The sequence below is a fragment of the Sebastes umbrosus genome, chromosome 20 (genome assembly GCF_015220745.1).
Source record: "Sebastes umbrosus isolate fSebUmb1 chromosome 20, fSebUmb1.pri, whole genome shotgun sequence".
NCBI lineage: Eukaryota > Metazoa > Chordata > Actinopteri > Perciformes > Sebastidae > Sebastes > Sebastes umbrosus.
This window is the reverse complement of record NC_051288.1, coordinates 23,556,360-23,575,936: the sequence shown is the minus strand read 5'-3', so window position 1 is coordinate 23,575,936 and position 19,577 is coordinate 23,556,360. Positions and strand designations below refer to the sequence as shown.

Sequence of the window (19,577 nt, the reverse complement as noted above, 5' to 3'; positions counted from 1 at the left end):
ACAATAGATGTTTTATTAAGTTTAGTTTGGTGTGAAAACTACATGCTGCAAGGACAATGTTAAATGCTATATTTATCATTAGGAAAATAAGGTTCATATCTGAGATAAAATAGTTACCTTGCCAGTAATCTGTCTACCTTTTAACAGATTACGGCACGTGGGTTGATATTACACAATGTTTAACTAATGATTTGCAAGTGCCAAATTAAACATCAGTTAACCAACAGCATTAAAAACACTGAACTCATCAAGGCCCCAGTTGCTCCTAAAGCTGTTGAATAAACTGAAGTTACCAGGCAATAAATAGGTTTAAAAACATTCCAGATGTTGCAGCTGTCGGTGCGTGTCGAGGGCAGAGGAAGCAGCTCGCTAGTAGAAAGTGAATCAGGATCCAACTTTCCAGCTCTGCTCCTGTCACCGTGCGGCTCACTGCCGTTGGCGATGAGACCATTTTAGGCGTGGAACCGCGTCCTTTTTGCTGCCATTAGCATTGTGTGAGTGTGCCGGTCCAGAGAGACAAAGACGGATTGTAAATCAAGGGAGGTTGGAAAGTCCATCTCTTTGTGACTGGTGTTTGTGTGTCTGCTCTTTCTCAATACTCGTGTGTGTGTGTGTGTGTGTGTGTGTGTGTGTGTGTGTGTGTGTGTCTCTGTTAGTTATTCCTTCTCGTCTGTGTAAATGAGCCTCTTTGACTTTACGAGGGGTTAGTTAACCTTTTTCATCTCGGGTGTTGCAGAAAAACAGGCATCTGATTGGTCAGTTAAAACAGATAAAACGCCACTCATAGTTTTACCAGGTAGAATAGTTGGAAAAAGCATGAAAATGTTTCTTTTTCTTTATTTTTGCAGATTTTTGTCCCCATTTTCTCCCAAATTTGACTGCTCAATATCATTACGCACTGCAGAGGTTCATAACTCCTTCTCGCTTGCTCTCTTCTTCACTTCCTCCTGGCGAGGCGGCCGTCTGGCTGCAGCTGCAACGAGGAGCCGCACCACCGTACGCCGGCCACAGTGCACCGCAGGACGGATAGACATGTTGCAGAGGTCCGCCGTTTGAAATGTTGTTTCGGGACGTTTTGTAGATGCATTGTCCACCAGCACCGGCCCGCTCTCGCCTCCGCTCCCAGCACCGACACCGCACCGGGCTGCACTGTGATTCATTTATTTTTCTCTAACAGGACTTTTCTCTTGTTTTCTTTTGGGCTGAAAGTTGTGTGCTCCCCGTCGTCCGGACCCGTTAGAGGCCGGCAAACCTCCAAAATGGCATCGACTGCTTTCCGTTAATTTATCTCCAGCAGGAGGAGACGGTAAAGAAGAGAGCAAGTGAGAGAGACAGTCAGTGTGTTGTGGTAATTCTGCAGGTGGGATATCGTGTAATCCACTGTGTTGACTGCACACGTAGTGGAGTAAAAAAGTACAATATTTGCCTCTGAATGTAGTAGAGTAGAAGTATAAAGTAGCAGAAAATGGAAATACTCAAGTAAAGTACAATTACCTCTAAATTGTACTTGAGTAAATGTACTTTATTACTTCCCACCACTGATTGTTTGTGACATCATGCTTCCTTTCCAAAGCTCTGATTGGTTCATCCAACAGAATTCTAACCGTTTATGTGGTTGTCATGGCGAAATCATGCCACATTTTGTGTTGTTTCCATGGGGATTCATCTATTACCATGGCCACGTCAGACTCACTTCCTCCTGGCTGGTCATTGTCAAGATTATACCCATTAATATGCAGAGAGTATCACTGATAGTTACAGTTGAATACAGGAAAAATATTTGGACATTCAAGTCTGAGCTGTCGTGTGAAGCTACTGTTTTCATTGAGGAGGAAGAAGAGGAGGAGGAGGAGGAGGAGGGAGGGGAGGTGAAGTGGCTAGATGACATGAATGAAGGAGATAAAGGAGAGAAGTGGACAGGAGTTTACAGGAAATACAGATACACGATGAGTTTCTTTTTCTTGGATTGGTTGGACTGACCTTCCCACATGTCAGGAAACCAGAGAGTCTGCTTTCATTCATGTCTTTTATTAACTGTTAAACACCTGCAACTCTAACCCTACAACTGTCACAGTATTTGTATTTTCGTAAGTGGGACAACCGACTCTTTGTGTGTGTTTTTTTTTATTGTGCTATTAACTACAGCTTTGTCTACAGTAGGTTCAAGGTTCTTTATTTGCTATTTGTCAATTCCAGCAAAGCAGTCACTGGAAAATCTGTGGTGTCAGGTTCCTTCAACAATGCTCATAATATAAGTATATACAACAGCGGACATCACACAAGTAAATGTAAAAGCACAATGATAATCTAAGGCATAAAATAGCGCAGTTAAAATAAATATAAACATTAAGTAAATATAAAATAGTAAAATAGATTTGTAATTTTGTTGAAGACAGTTTTTCAGATGGGAAAACTGAATGTAAACAGTAATGTAGTATGTATATACATGATGAGAAGTAATATATGTACACAGAGGTGTAAACAGGAATGTAGTATTGAGAAGTACTGAAAATATATATACAGAGTTTGTAAAACAGTATATAAAGGTAAATAAAGATAAAGTGACGATGGTAAAGTCTATTGTTATTGCTGTGGATTTCACAATCTACATGCATAACCCACAACAAGTTGACACCTGTGCTTTGAGGTTTCATCAGAGGGCATTTTGGGAAACGGGATGATCCAACACTGAAGTAGAAGTAGGCCTACATGTTGCAGTGAAAAATGCTTTAGACCATAAATCTGATCGCAGTTACAAAATACAGTCATCATTACAGGAATGCAGAGAACACGACAGAATGGTGATTTACAATATAACAAGTGTACAAGTCTGGTCTTCTTCCATCGTGTCGGCCAGCAGCTCATTAGCTCACATCAGCATCTATGTCACTGTATAAAACCACTCGGCGAGTTTCCTTCTCTCAGAAAACACTCACACGCACAAATCACAGGCTTCAGTGCAGAGCCACACCTCTCACACATTCAGTACATGTCTGCAGATCAGTGGTGTGTGTCCGATAGCGGACACCGACTGAAAACAGAGAAGCAAACACTTTCACACAAATGAAATAACTGTTAGAATCCATCAGAGCAACTTAAACTAAACACAGAAACGCTGCCAGTGATCTGCCTCGATCCTCTATCAGAGTTTACTAGCAGTGATATCGGAGTGTTTGCTGTTGATAAAACCCTCCCAGACAAGCAGACACAAGCCCATTGGCTGCGCGCACTGCAGAGTCCTGTTGGTCCCGTAAAACACCTTGGATTCAACACTAAATCTCCCACGGCAAATACGATGATTGATTTATTATAAAGATAAACTTGTGGATTCGTGGTGACGGATGAAAGTGAAAGTGTGAAGTTTATCAGTTCCACCGGCATGTGAAGCATATTTTAAAGTCCTCCTCCACTCTGAAATGTTGCTTCACTTGTTTGAGCTTCACTGTGCAGAATAATGTTTGAAACTAGGAGGCTGTTTTCACTTTATCTGCTGTATTGAAAGCAGCAGAAAGGAAATGGAGTACACTTTAATATCTGTTTATTAATCGCAAATAGTATCGTTATCGCGATGTTCAACAACGTTATCACATATTGCATATTTTCGTCATATCGTCAGCCCTAATCTGCCGGTCCAGTATGCAACTATGACGTGAAAACTTGAAGCGTGCAGTGTACATGCACTGAGAATGGATTTTCAGTGAAGTAGCAGACGTTTCGTGTCTATTACTCTTAAAATAAATTTGCATGTTCATAGAATCTGGATTTGTCAGTGAGTGAGAAGGAGTAGATGTAAATCAGTAAACTCAATCTGACACAAATGATTATTCCAAGCACTGTATTTTTTCTCGTAACTCGCTCGTTGGGAGTTGCGTGTCGGCTTGGGAGTAAAACCGAGTTAGATAGTTAGTCATTTAGTTCGCTAGTTAAAGGAGAACACGGGTAACATTAGGCTGATAATGCCTCTCGTGTTTGCTTTGGTGATAAGTTTTACTTTGTGACGGGAGTTTTGGTATGCTAATGCTGAGCTGGTTGCAGAAGCAGAAGCTACCGGCAAATTACGTAAACAAACGCTATAACATGGGCTTCAGAATAAAGTAGTGCTTTGGGCGTTTATTTTCTTAGTGACCCTGTCTTTGAATGGTCCGAGACAGGTGATCAGAGAGGGGAGAGGACGGGAGATGGAGAGACAGTCAGCTCAGTGCCTGTCGTTGGGCCCTTTCAGTTCCACTAGCCAGCGCTGTTGCAGTACTGCTCTACGTTCAACGTCCGTTTATGAAATTAACTGTTTTGTCCTTGGTTTTAACATTGTAAAACTCATCTTTACATCAGGGAGCAATACAATAGTGTCCCCCTCTTTTGTTTTCTTCTGTCCTGTGTCTCCTCGATGTCCGTCTTTCACGGTCTCTACCGTTGTATCTGTGTAACTCAGCCGAGCCAACCAACCTCGTGACGTCACAGACTAGAGTACTGCAACATGGCGGCGCTCTTGTCACAAAAGATAAAATAGAGCTTCTTTTTCTTTTAAATGTTGACATTTATCATGTTTGTTATATAATAGTTCATTAGAGTGGAAATCCATTTAGTAAACCAGCTTAACTTGGTTGAACGTTTCCACTTTAAGAATTGTTATAAGAAAAAAAATAGTCTGTTGTTGTAAAAAACTGTTTATAAAGTAATTTCTTTTCCTCCTCAAATTTCAAATGTTCCCTGTCAGTTTTTATTATGAAATGTATGGTAAAATTAAGGTGTAATAGTCATTGATTTTTTAATATTTTTAGAATACATCTCCAGTCCAGTGTACTAACCGTGTCTCTCCTCGCCATACGAGTTAAAGCCACTTACTGTGTTTACTTCCTTACATCTGTGAGCACACACATAAACACCATCATCTTGTTAAATGCTTCTGTGGTCAAAGTTCACGCCCTCTGTGACAAAAACCAACCAAGCACACGAGATCGTGATTGTTTTTGTCTGCTGTGAACGTGCACGTGATGGCCGTCGCCTCGATGAGGAATGTAACATACAAATCTCACAGTATAAACATGCAGCTAAATATAGACCTTCTTCTTTACTGCCTCTCTCTGATCCGTCCCATCTGTCTCCTCTCTCGCTCTCTGAAGTTACACATGAACCATAACTGAAAGAAAACGTCTATCTCTCTCTATCCCATATCTGTAAATTTCCATACTCATTTGAATGTACTGTATATCTTCACTACTGAGCTGATTGTTTTGATCCCATTAGTAAACCCACAGGCGCTGACCAACCCCCTATCTCCTGTAACCACCACTTCTCTTTGCGCTATTATAATTGACGGTTATGGAGTTATAAAGCCACTCCTGTTCCCAGTAATGGCTGACTGAAAGAGAATATCAGCTATAAAAGTATTGTGTTACCTCAGGGCGCATGCATGTAACCGTTTTTGGAGGCACATTATTACGTTTGTGTGAGTGTGTGTGTGTTTGAGGCTGTCGTATTGAATTCAGGCTGAGAGATGAGGAGGCGCATCAGAGAGACAGGGCAAGAAAAAGAGAAAAAAGAGAGGTGGATGTAAGCAGAAGACAGTAGAGTGTCTGAGGATGATACACCAGCTGAACATGAACACATTAGAGAAGAGATATCCTGTTAATGTTGTATGCATAATGTATAAAAACTACTGACTCACCTTTTAAAGACACCACGAAATACTTCTTTAATATGGTAGTAATTCCTGTTAAATCAGGATGTTAGAGAAACCAATGGTATATTAATAAGTAGAGAAGGTTGTTTGGTTTGATAGGAGCGGCAGACGGGCTGGATTACTTTAAAGAAGTTGCGATGGCTTTATTGATTTGATTATATGCTCACTCCATCTACCAGTGGCAGGATGAGGTCATTTCCAGAAAGGGACAACTTTCCAGGAAACTAAAGTGCTCAGCTGGGCCACAATTCAATACAGGGGTTTCGCCAGAAAAGTTGTTAGGACGGCAGCCAAGTTTTTTTTTTTTTTGCCAGCAGCTTGCCACTAAAATGAGAATAGGTGGTCCACCTTAAAAGTCAGCCCACCTTAAAGCAGCAGTAGGCAGAATAGTTTTGGCATCATTGGGCAAAAATTCCATAATAGCCTCTCAGCATATTGTAATTCAAGTGTTCTGAGAGAAAACTAGACTTCTGCTCCTCCTCATGGCTCTGTTTTCAGGCCGTGACGGGAGACTTTGACCAATCACAGGTCATTTCATTGAGAGAGCGTTCCTATTGGCTGTGCTCCGGTCATGTGACCGGAACTTGGCGTTCCTTCACCAGAATTCACAATGGCGGTGGCCAAACTTTCTCATTTTACAGCTAAACCATACACTACAAGATGATTCTGAGAACATTTGAGGAGAGAAATAGGCATTAAGGTAACAGAATATTGATTCATATTTGATCAGCGCTCAGTTTGACCGTTTGGTCGGAGTTTGCGAGTGATTGACAGCCGGCTCTCATAGACGCCAGCTGGACAGCAGATCTCAGATCAGCTCTTACTGCTTGTTTTCCTCCGGTCTGTGAAATCTTGTAGATGTTGTTAGCAGCACTGGAGGACACAGAGGCACATGATTTTTTTCAGGTTACCTGTTTCATATACTACTGTATAGCGACTGTTTTATAAAAATAACTTTTTTTAATCATATTTGCTCCGATCTCACATACTTCAGCTTTAAGTTTTCCGACTTGTTGTACTGGAACACAGTCAACTTGGGTCTGACGTCATTCCCAGCTCCGACTACCAAATTTCTGAGGTAAATGGAACGCAGCATTAAAGAAGACGCTCTCTCTGGTCTTGCTGCATCGATTTTGATACCTTTTTAAAATCTTGTCATAGAAGTGCAATGCTAAATTCATGGAGTAATAAAAAAAAGTCAGTATGTAGACAAATAAAACACTTAATTTGTGTGTGTGCTGTGGATTTACACTGTGGTCCCACAGTAAAATACACAAAGAAAATGAAAAAGATCCTCACAGCTGGAAAAAATAAAGCAAATTGTGGATTTGTGATGAGGAAGCTCCAGTTAGATCTTTAGTTTAAGTATTAAATCTTTGGAAAAACACTCTTTTCAAGTTTTATACTGTGTGGCAGTCCATTTCCTTTTTGTACAGAAATAGTAAAGTATATTGATCTCTTGTATACTAACTATAAAAACAGTATGCTATGATAATTAGTATATAGTACATACTGTGTACAATTAATATCTAGTGTGTAATTTAGTCAGAACATCCATTAATTGTACCTGTTTATAGTTTTTTAGGATGTTACAGATGGTTGTTGTTGTTGTAGTAGTGAGCCTCGGCCACAAGATGTCAGACTGGACTCTTCAGTTCAAACAGGAAGTGTCACAGTACAACTTGAGAATAGAGAGAGTCCGTCTCTATGAAGAGTGACACTAAGAATACTTCAAACAATGATTAACATCGACTCTACCACGCCTGCAGGTGACCTATAACACATTAATCTGCATTTTGACGGAGATATCTTTGCAAAGACATCTTTATACTGCAGCTTATGTCAGTATGGTGTGTGCATGTCTTTACAGTGAGTGTGTGTGTGTGTGTGTGTGTGTGTGTGTATGTGTATGTCTTTACAGTTAGTGTGTGTGTGTGTGTGTGTGTGTGTGTGTGTGTGTGTGTGCGTGTGTGTGTGTGTGTATGTCCTTCTCCATAAAGAGTAACAATAATGATTAGACCTGACTACAACCCTTGAATCCCAGCGCTTCTCAATGGATGATACAGTGATAATTGTACTGGGCAAACTGGCTCACACTGGCATAATCCACTCACAACACACACAGAGCAATAATCCACATTGACCTGCCACCGGGGGTTTTCCTCTTTGTTCATTATTGATAAGGACGAGGCAGAAGGAGGTGTGATTGGGAGGCTGTTGAGGCATTTTTATCCTGTTCGGCCAACTGGAATCCATCACTTCTTCTTTCCCTTTCTCTTATTAAGTTACTCTTACTTACTAATACTTGTATATATTCCTGCGTATCTCTGCCTTTCTCCTCAGAAAGAGTAAGAGAGAGTAAAATAAAGAGACACATACACTTACTGAGAGGGTATGCAGTGATTCATCAGGAACATTTAAGTCAACTCGTCCCACTTTTATGCCCAAATGTCTCTCTAAAATATTTAATTGGAATTTATATTGTGATTACCTCACCCACCCCAACTCTTACTCTGACCCAGTGTAAATAAGTACATTTACTTGTTACTTAAAGGGATAGTTCAGATTTTTTGAACTGAGGTTGTATGTACAGTAGATGGCGGTCGGCACGCCCCCAGTTTGGAGAAACAGACAGGAGTACAAGCACGGGAGCAAAACAACGTACTGCTGTGGACGGGGGCAGCAGCAAAACAGATTTTAGACACCTAAAAAAAATCAATATCAGTTTAAGTGTACGCTATATTTAGAATATTTTCAGCGTTTTACCTTGCCGTCAGAGAGCCCTTTCAGACGGGGAACTGAAGCCGTTCTCTTCAAAGCCAACAGACTCCATTGACAAAAACAGTAACTTTACCTCACAGGACACAGGAGTTGCTGGTCTACCGCTGCCTTGATCGGTTAGTTCTTTTGTGTTATTGTGTGACTTTGGTGTTTTTAGGGCGCTTTCACAAGGCAACATTTAGTCCGTTTTAATCAAACTCAACCAGTCCGAGACCGCTTGTGAGAGGCGGTCTCGGTCCATGCACCTGTGCGGGCATTTATTGAGATGGACACAGGTAAACGACAGGTTAACATGAGTGTGAGAGAGGACTTGCTTGACATCTGGGCCGAAGAGAACACACATGATATTCTAAATAAAGTCCACAAAAATAGTGAACTTTATAAAGTCCTTTGAGATAAATTGGGGGAGTAGTGTCACTGTGTCAGTGTGTGTTCTGACAGCTGTTGGGCTGCAGTTTGCCACAATATTTGTCATTGTTTTGTGTTGTTAATTGATTTCCAGTAATAAATATATACGTACATTTACATAAAGCAGCATATCTGTCCACTCCCATGTTGATAAGAGTATTAGATACTTGACAAATCTCCCTTTAAGGTACATTACTTGTGTACATTTGTGATTAATCTCGATTAACTATAGACAATCATGCGATAAAATATTTTAATCGATTGACAGCCCTAGTTTGGATACAATATTCTGTTCAAGAAGCAAACAGCATAAGAAACTTAACTTTGTTTAGAAGCCAGCGGGTGTAAAGAGGACAGATTTAGGAGATTTCTGGTCAGTGAGTGGAGTGTCTGACATCTGCATGGTTTTGACCTTACTTCAGGACATTTTGTTGAACAAACAAACCCTCATCTTAACCACTAGAGGGTGAACTGATCCAAGTTTACTGAAATGAATCAATCAATCATGCACTTAATCACGATTATATATTGTAATCGATTGACAGCACCAATTCTGATGCTACTTAAATAAGACTTTGAGTTCAGGACAAACTGCTCTTTGAAGTGAGGACTCCACTTTCCAAAAACTGTCCTCTAAAACTCAAATCGGTCCTCACAAAGAGGGATGAACCAGCACATTTTCTGTCTGTTTGAACTTGTTGAAGAAATGCACTATCACCTCTCTCTCTCTCTCTCTCTCTACACACACACACACACACACACACACACACACACAACTGGCGATATTGATTGCTATTAATACTCAAGCCCCCGTAGCTTGTTGCTGCTCTGCTCTCACTTGTGGAGCGTGGGGGAGGCAACCACAGCCACGGACAGGTAGAAGTGAAGTGTGCGAGTCAGATCAGATAAAGAGAGAAAGAGAGAGAGAGCATGTGTGTGAGTGTCTCCATCGCTTCAGCCTTGTTGGCTTCCTCTCCTCGCAGACTAAATGTGTGTGTGTGTGTGTGAAAGTGGGTGTGAGCAGCTGAGCTGAGTAGGTCGCTGTGCGTGTTGAGAGTGGCCGCCACTCCACTCTTCTCCGCTCATCCATGCTGGATTAAAAACAAAGCCACCCCTTTTTTGTTTTTTTGGGACTCATACACACACAGCTGTTTGGGACGCACACACACACACACTGTCACAGCTGCTGAGATGAGCGAGGAGGTTAAAGAGAAGGCTACGGGGAAGTCAGCTCATCGCAAGAAGAAAGAAAGAAAGAAGGTAAAAGAAAGATTTGTAAACAACATGGTGTGGAAATGAGGGCTGTGGTTTATTTTTTTTGCACAAAAGTTATAGAATATTTTCTAATTTCATATTAGAGGATGATATTTGACTGTTTTGACGTGTTAATTTCAGATTTATCACCTTTGGAAGTTGTGTATTTTGTTGATGTGGATGGAGATGGAGAGCAGCTCTTTTGTCGTGGTCGCTGTCAGCCTTTGTTTAACAGGCGATTTGATGACGGAGCTCTAACATGGTGTAGCAGCTTTTGTTCTTCAGTCATCCATTTAAAAAGGGCAGATTAATCATTCTGAATACAGTCGTTTTTGTTATAATGTTCATTGTGTGCAGGTTTCCTATTGAAGTAACTCATACAGATGTTTGTGATGTTGCTGGGAGACTTCCATGTATTTGGATTTGTTTGTCATGAGATTTATTTTTATATCAACAAATCCTACCTCTTAATTAAAACATTTGTCCTTCTTTTGCTCTTATTAAGTTTAATACAAATGCTTTTTGTTGCACCACAAAGTGTAGCTAAAAGCACCTGTTAACCTGTTTATGTGCTCAGTGAGAGCAGAGGATAAGAAATGAAAAGAGATATTACGGGAGAGGTGAAGAAGAACAGTAGGACAGGAGGTCATAATGAGCATGAAAAAGACACTTAAAACATATATAAATATATAAATCAACACCAAAGAGCTACATTATCCTACAAATATAATTATATTAACCAGCATCTCTAATAAAAATCTACTTTAAAGTCATGGTAACAAGAAAATGTTCCTTTTTAGTAACAGCTGTGATGAATCCACAGCAACATCTTGCAGCGTTACAACATGAATGAGCCAATATGGCAATAATTTGTCGTGATGATAATGCAGAAAGTGCCTCCTCAGCGGGGATTAAAATGGGTCTCCCTGCTTTTAGCGAAGACATTAGGATTTATAGTTCTACATTAGCTGGACGTCTGGCTGATTGAGGGGAGTTTTGTGTGTTTTGAGCCTCTAAAACACAAGAACAAGAAGAAAGAGAACCTGGAAAAGAGATCCCTGTTGAGGAATATTTAATGGACTTTATTAGGAGAAGAGGGGTCCTGTTTGGGGGATAAGAGAAAAATGATTTGTTCTACTAGAATGAGATTAGTATTTGTTTTTAAAGAGTAGGGTTGTGTTTTGTTTGACATTTTAATGCCTCCGCCCCAGCGTTTTAATGCCAATGCTATGTATAGGCTGCCTGACTTTTGGCACCAGTACCAAAACGATATATGGCGCCTTCAAATTAATCTCGTGAGCTCGTGTTTACAGCATCGTTAAGTGGTTAAGTCGTAAGAACACCGCTGCTAAGCAACGGCAATATTGACGTTACTGTCTGCGTCTAGGAGCCACAGTAGCTAACAATTTAGCAAGCTAGTAAGCGGGAAACGTAATGCAGGAAATGCAAAGGCATAATGACAGAGGAAAAAGATGAGGCCATTGGGAATATCAACATCTTCCTCAGACTTATTATAAAATTACAAAGAATTACAAAGAAAAACAATATACGACTAAAATTACAATATATTCAGTTATTATGCACTGAAAAATGAACTTCCAAGGCCTCCGCCATTTCTGACAACGTCAACAAACACGTCACAACTCGTGAACTCTGAGCTTTCAGAAACTTTCCTCTGACGATGTCGTGAATACCACAACAGGGAGCGTTCATATAGACTCTAATCGTGAACACGGTGGACACAACCAATACTTCCAATATCTTACTTTGTTCTAATAATACAGTCAATGCTAGCTTTCAGTCCTCGGTGCTATATTCAACCAATCAAACCAAAACCAGCGTTAAAGTTTGAGACCCAGCCCTATCGAGGAGTGTAAATTGCTGTCCTCTTATGTCCAAACTGTGGTTGTGTGTTTCTATGCATTGATATGGGCCTACCTGTGTATACAGTGTGTGTGTTCATGTATTGATGTACCTGTGTATAGGCTGTGTGTGTGTGTTTCTTTGCAGAGCCTATAATATAGTACTGCTGTAGAAAAGGCTGCTGGCTCAGCACCTTTTTATTCTATAAGATGCAGCCTTATGTTTAGTCAGCTCTTCTTAATTGTCTCCCTGAGCGCACACACACACCGCAGTCTTTCCCTATTTATTTAGTGCAACAGGTTGTTTTGGCTCTCGGAGCAGGACAAAGACTTCAACATACAGAGTGTATGATTTAGTGCATCTTTTTAATATTGATGCTATGTCCTTTTGGAAGCGACAGTTTATATCTGTAATGATGGATATGGAAGGATGCAAACGGGCGCTTCAGGGAGGATAAGAAGGGAAATAGAGCTGGAGAGAGAAAGGACCAGAAAAGTAGAGGAGGAGTCAAAAAAAAGGGGTGGGGAGGAAGAGATGGAGAAAATGTCAAAGTGGAGAGAGTCAGGAGGTGAGGAAGGAAGAAAGAGATGGAAATGTAATGATAAAGTGGAGAGAGAGAGAGAGAGAGAGAGAGAGAGAGAGGGATGATAACCTCAGGATTCTGTTGTGAGACGGCGTCTCGACTGATGAGAGGTGACTGTTGAGTCGTTGTGATCCTGCAGAGAAGAGACAGTCTGGGAGGAGAGGGGAGAGAAGAGGAGAGAGGAGGACAGCAAAAACAGATGAAGAAAGGGTGGAATAAAGTAGACGAAAAAGGGAAGAAGCAAGGAGGAAGATGGAGAGAAGGGTAGGCGAGAGAGTGAAGAGGAGGAAAACAGAGGAATAAAGAGGAAGGAAGGCTATTCAGGGAATGAGTAGAGAGATCAGAAAGTAAAAGAGAAGAAGAGAGGAGCATGTTTTTGCTTTGATGAGATGAGTGTTGCCGCCTCTCTCTCTCCACCTGTTGCTATGGGACACTGTGGTGATTAAATCACAGTAAAACAGTAGCGCTGATGTGGATGACAACATGCAGCATGAGTAACCATCACATCTTGCAACAAGGAACAATTGAACGCTTGGATGTGGGTGTGTTCAACATAATGATGATATTTAGTGAGAGAAATTCTGAGAAGTACTTCAGTTCGATGAAGCACCACATGCCAGTAAACATACAGTTGTCTCAGCTGAGTGGATATTAAGATAGCTACCATTTATAATGCTGCTTTATTGTTACAACTTAGGCTTTGATATCAAACCTTTACGTCCATATTTTGTCAATGTGTCATGTGTTTTTTTAGAATGTTTTCACTGATTTACCTTGCCGTCGTCAAAGCCACCAGACTCCATTCACAAAAACAGTCATTTTACCTCGCAGAACACGGACATTGCTGGTCTACCGCTGCCTTGATCGATTCGTTTTTGTGTGTTATTGTGTGACTTTCGGATTTGAACTAACGTGGCGTCCACAGCAGTACTTTGTTTTGCTCCTGTGCCGGTACTCCTGTCTGCTTCTCTAAACTGGGAACACGCCGACCGACATCTAAGTTACTGTAATACACACTGACTATGGATAAGGATAGAACGTCATCATGCAGAAACCTGCGTCAGGTCACATGGGAAAACATTTTTAGAAGGGCTTGGGAACAATATAAAATATCAATCCGTCTTATATTAACTTATATAAACTCCGCCACAACATTATGTTTTTGTTCCCATTCCAAAACTTTAAAAAAAAAAATTGTTTTAATTGTAATTTGGTGGAAAGTTAGGCGATGAACTTTGATGTGAATCCCAACATTTTTTAAAGGGGTATTCCAGCAATTTAGTGCCTTTTCGTTAGAGATGAGTCATGATTTTCAAATTTTTTAATCGTCATAAAATAGTAAAAAATCAATACTTTATGTGACTACCATCTTGTCTTTAAAATATATATTTGCCTTTGTTTTTAAAACTTGTGTGGCACGTTCAGTTCGGCTCTTCTCAGATTATCAAATAGTGTTTTCACCTGAAATGCCAATCACTACTTATCGTAAAGTTGGGGAGCTTGTGACAGACTGATAAAACAAAAGAAGATGGTCTAAATCAAAGCATCAGAGGCCGAGATATCCGGACTTTTACTCCCTGATATGGTTCAAGCTCCAAAAATACTGCAAAATCCTACATTTCCCATCATGCAACTCAAGAATGTATAATCCCCCTTGCCTCCATGGTAAACGCCCATGTCTTTCCCAACATCCTTAATTTGTAATATGCACTTAATGAGTGAGAGAAATCTGGCAAATATCTGTGAATGGTTAAATTTTGATGCTGAACCAGATCCAGATCAAACAAACGTATTAAAATGAAATGCACTTATCTTTTTCTTTATATCAGATAATTAAAGTTACTGCGAATAGTTAGCCTTGATGGGGTATAATGATCTCTGAGTGCTTTATTACCTCAGCCAAGAGGGAATGTTTTCAGTTCGGTTTGTCTGTTTGTCAGCAGGATTATAGAAAAACTACTGGTCCGATTTTCATGAAACTTGGTGGAAGGGTGAAGCACGGGCCAAGAAAGAACCCATTACATTTTTGAGTGGATACACACATTATTTTTCACTTATGGAAACGGCCTTGGTGGAGGTCTGCGCTCTCTGAGTGCCCTTCTAGTTAGTGATAGATTATGCACCATTGAAGACACTTTGCTCTATTTAAATCACTGTTAATTCCCCCATTGATAAAGCTAACAATTTTAAAGCAGTCTTTAATTGAATTCATGTAAAGGTCAATTCAAATATTCATGAACAAGATAAGAATATTTTAGAGAGTGGCAAGCAGAGTGTGACACATCCTATCGTCATATTTTTTTGTCCTCATCTGTCTCCTGTAGCTGTAATTACATGCCAGCGGTCTTGTTTTTAGGTCGAAGCCTGTGAAAGAGAGAGAGAGAGAGAGAGGCATGGAGGACCTTAGAGCTTAGCAGGTGTGTTAATGGATGTAACCATGACAACCAAAGACCCGCTGGGAGCAGGAGGAAGTGAGAGAACCAGTTAGGAGCTGTGGAAGTTAGTCATCAGGTAGAGAAATTACATACACAGCTCAACGTCAAACATCCAGCTGGTTTCTAACTGGAAATCTTTACTGGAGTACTTCAGTAAACACTCTCGGAACTGGATGAACTCCAGTCTGGGAGGATAAAAAACAAATTGATATGGGCTGTCACGCCCTGCTCTGGACTGTGTGTGTTATTACTATGTAACTCAAACTCCCCGTGTGGTGGAGTCTTGTAACTGAGGAGGGAAACAGGAAGAGGTTGACAGAGGACGCCGCTTTTACCGAGGAATACCAGAGTGTGGAGGTGTAGATGACCCCAAAAGGCCAAATAATTTGTTGAAACATGTTGCTCGTTTGTCTAAAAATGGATGCAAACTTGATGATAACAGCTGCAGAGTACCTGATATTACCTGTTTTCTAGCTGTTTTTTGGTTCTAATAATGACAGCTCCACTTCAATGAAACATCCCATCTGTTAGAGGGAGGTGAGCAGCACATGCTGTATATGCATGTTGGTGTGTGTCAGTGTGTTTTTGTGCTGTTTTAGTGAGAGAAGTGGACTATTGCTTATGTAACATGACTGCCCACGTTCAGTCATTTTTCAACCCACACCCTCTCCAATGTCAATACTGTCAATGCCTTCAATAGGCATGAAGTGGTACAGTAGCTTCAGCACACTCGCAATCTGATTTATCCAAAGTGCAGAAAATAGACCGAGCTGTTAGCTGGAAATTATACTTTGTCATTTCAGATCAGGTGTTCAGTAAAATCTTTATTGGTTGCTCTTTATACGTGAGAGACGGTTTATTCTTTCTTCAGATAGTTACTACTATTTGATTAAATATCAGTTCACTTCTTTTTTTTTTCATTAAAAGACTACTCCACTGATTTAGCGTTGCACTCCTATAATAACATTGTTGGACTGGAGATATCGTATTTTTTTTTTATTCCACACATTCTTCTTCATTGTTAAAAACGTGCTGCCTACATTACCCACAATGCAACTCAACAGCAGGCGTTTTGGTTGGAGTTGGAAAGTGGGAAGTTTATGAATGCTCTGAGTTCACGAGTTGTGACGTGTTTGTTGACGTTGTCAGAAATGGCGGAGGCCTTGGAAGTTAATTTTTTGATGCATAATAAGTTAATATATTGTAATTTTAGTCGTATATTGTTTTTCTTCGTAATTTTATAAAGGTCTGAGGAAAATGTTGATATTCCCAACGGCCTCATCTTTCTCCTCTGTCATTATGTCTTTGCATTTCCTGCATTATGTTACCCACTTGCTAAATTGTTAGCCTCTGTGGCTTCTAGACGCCGACAGTAACGTCAATATTGCCGTTGCTTAGCAGCGGAGTTCTTCACAACCTAACCACTTCAACGCCAAACATATTGTGTACAAGACTTACCATGTTGTAAACACGATCTCACGAGTGCATCTGTCAACCTGTCGACTGTGAACCCGACCGTCTTGAAACACGGACGCCGTCTCGTTTGCCACGCTTTGTGAGTGTGACCTTTTTGCCGTGTCATCGCCACTCATATCCATACAACCAATGTGTTTATGATTGAATTGTTTACCAGAGCACAAAATTCTCGATAGAGCTAGCCTCTTAATTTTGCCCTCAAAGTGCACCAGATTGATGCATTTAACTTTAAAATGTAGGCTACAATATCTTGTTTCTAAATGCATGTTTCCAAAGTCAATGATGATTATGATTTCTCTCATCTCTTTATGTTTCCTCCCAGTGTCTCCTCTTTCCTCTCCACTCTCTCATTTGGTGTTTGGATAATGGTGTTGGAGAGAGCGCTGTCTAAAATCAAAAAGGTTGCCGTAGGTGTTCAGTTGGTTTGAGATCTGATGACTGTGAAGGCTATAGCATATGATTCATGTGATGTTTCATAGTAATTAACCATTCAGTGACCCCTTCGGTATGGAAGCATCTGCATTTGTTATGTTTCTCTTATGTTTCTTGACTCATTTTATTCAGGTTTTTATTTAGATTTCTCCCCTGTCTATCTGTACATATGTAGAGAAATGCACTTAAACATGAACCTCAGGATTATAACAGCAACATATACCGAGTGACACATCATTGCAGTGGAAATGCATTTGGAAAGTACAGTATGTAAACAAAATGAGGCTCATCTAGCAGTTGAACCACATTCTTGTTCATATACTATGACGGCAAAATGGGAGTATTTCCACTTTGGACTGCGTTTCGTCTCCTTTGGGTGGTGCTGGGTGGTGCTGGGTGGTGCTGGGTGGAGTCAGACAGGTTACTCTACACCAGGGTGTAATCCCAGCTGGAATGCCCGGTGCACAGCATTTCGCCAGCGTGGAGCTGGCTGCCCTCCTGCACGGTTCATCATTCCTGTTGAGACGGACATTGCCAAAGGAAAGCCGATCACTCCTCAGGCACTATTACGAGCCATTGATAGAGTTTGGCCAGGTCGTAGTGTGGGTGCCATATTGCAGGCACTTCTCTGGGAGCAGGAAGTGTTGGCTGGACGGTGTAACATTAACTGATGAGATTCTAAAATTCTGCTGGCTCGCTCAGAAACTCAGTAATGTGATACTCAACTAACACCTTCTGGTGTGATGTACCGCTGGACTGAAATCAGGGGAAGCATCTAGCAGCACCAGGCGGCGCTGCAGCCACCTGGGAAGTTTATATATTTATTGTTATTTATCGTTAACGCCGGTGTTTTCCACATTGAAACAGACTGGCTTGACTATGACTTGCCCCAAACTGCATGTGATTATCATAAAGTGGGCATGTCTGTAAAGGGGAGACTCGTGGGTACCCATAGAACCCATTTACATTCACATATCTGGAGGTCAGAGGTCAAGGGACCCCTTTGAAAATGGGCATGCCAGTTTTTCCTCACCAAAATTTAGCTTAAGTTTGGAGCGTTATTTAACCTCCTTCCCAACAAGCTAGTATGACATGATTGGTACCAATGGATTCATTTGTTTATTTCTAGTTTCATATGATGTCAGTATCTCCACGTTATCCTTAAAACTGAGCGCACTACAACCTCCGGAAGATTGATTGTGTTAATGCGTTAAAGAAATTAGTGGCGTTAAAACAAATTTGTGTAAACGAAAATGTAATATGTAATATAATGAAATAAATAAATAAATAACAACTCCGAAAAGAAGGCAGTCGTTTATAATAATAATAATAATAATAATAATAATAATAATAATAATAATGATAATAATGATAATAATAATAATAATAATAATGATAATGGAGTGGTAACAAAGTGGCCATTCAGTCTAAATATCAGGTACCTTTTCAAAAGATGATTTTAATAGTGAAGGACTCTTCCTGTGTGGAAAAGGTTACAGGAGCTGGAATAACACACATCAAAAGGTCAAGAGCTAAATTGAAGAAGCGCTCCTCTGCACGGTGAGAGTAGAGTTTGTCGTTCAGCCTGCTGAGGGTCCTTGAATCCCCGAAGAAAAGCTCACACACAAAACGTAAAAGCAACCAGTTGATTTAGATGATGGGATGAGAGAAGAGAAGTAGAGGAGCAGACTCAGCGTTAATACACACAGCGATTCATCATGCAGTGATTTTCACCCCTTTCCCCTGTTTATTGTCCTGGTGGATACTCTCGCCCAATAAGCAGCATACAGTATAATGAAGCTGATATTGTTTGGGGGGTGAGCGCGGCTGCCAGCGTGGTCCTTTAGAGCCAACATATTGTGTTTTTGCTGAGGCAGCCGTGGAGCAGAGTGCTGCGCTTGGCTCTCTCTCTCACACTTCACAGGAACAGGATGGAGCTCTGTTAGCACGGTTAGTTCAATGTACAGCTCTCTGTTTTTACCTCTCTCTCACACACACACACATGTAGAGACAAAGAGGAGTTCACTGGAGATGATAAAGTGAAAGGGTTGAGATAGAGAGAAAGTACCACTTATTGGCCTGGACTCGATGGATCAGTTCCAAGTGGACATCGCTGTGTTTGCCTTGCTCAGCAGTTGACTGGGTCCCAGGACTGCAGACCTTTTCCTCTCCTAAGATCTCTGCTTTTAATCAACTCCTCATCCTCAGCAAGAAAGCATATCTCTGCAGAATCCATCTGTAATTACGCAGATCTTAGTTATAATCCCTTTGCGGCCCTTTATTGTTACTTCTGCAGATGAATGCAAGTTCAATTAACCATAAAAATGTGAGAGGGTAGCATATCCCAAATTTCAAACTCAAGGAGGACAAACATTTCACTTGTTTAATTGGGTCACGTCACAATAGACACGGAGCCTTCTTCAGAGCGCTCTGAAGAATTTCATGGGCTGTTTTGGGATTTATACATTATTATTACATACTTATATAACAAATGAAAAAAAAAAAAACGAAGCATTCGAATAATGATTTTGGAGGTTGAATACCATGGCAACGGTCGAAGCTTCGAAGCATTCGGGTTGGAACAAAAGGACCCAGGAATAGTGTCGGTCGTTGATCCCGACTTTTTTTGTGGCCAAACGGCGGTACTGCAACTTCCGTGTCCGTC

General features: G+C 40.7%; 1 long non-coding RNA gene across 1 annotated transcript; it reads right to left on the bottom strand.

Moving 5' to 3' along the window:
• Positions 1 to 918: 918 nt before the first annotated feature.
• On the bottom strand, positions 919 to 16,475 carry LOC119479426. The gene is made up of 3 exons (XR_005204682.1): positions 16,337 to 16,475; positions 14,852 to 14,854; positions 919 to 930 (listed from the first exon to the last, which is right to left on the bottom strand). It is a non-coding gene; the product is annotated as an uncharacterized LOC119479426 (long non-coding RNA).
• Positions 16,476 to 19,577: the final 3,102 nt, after the last annotated feature.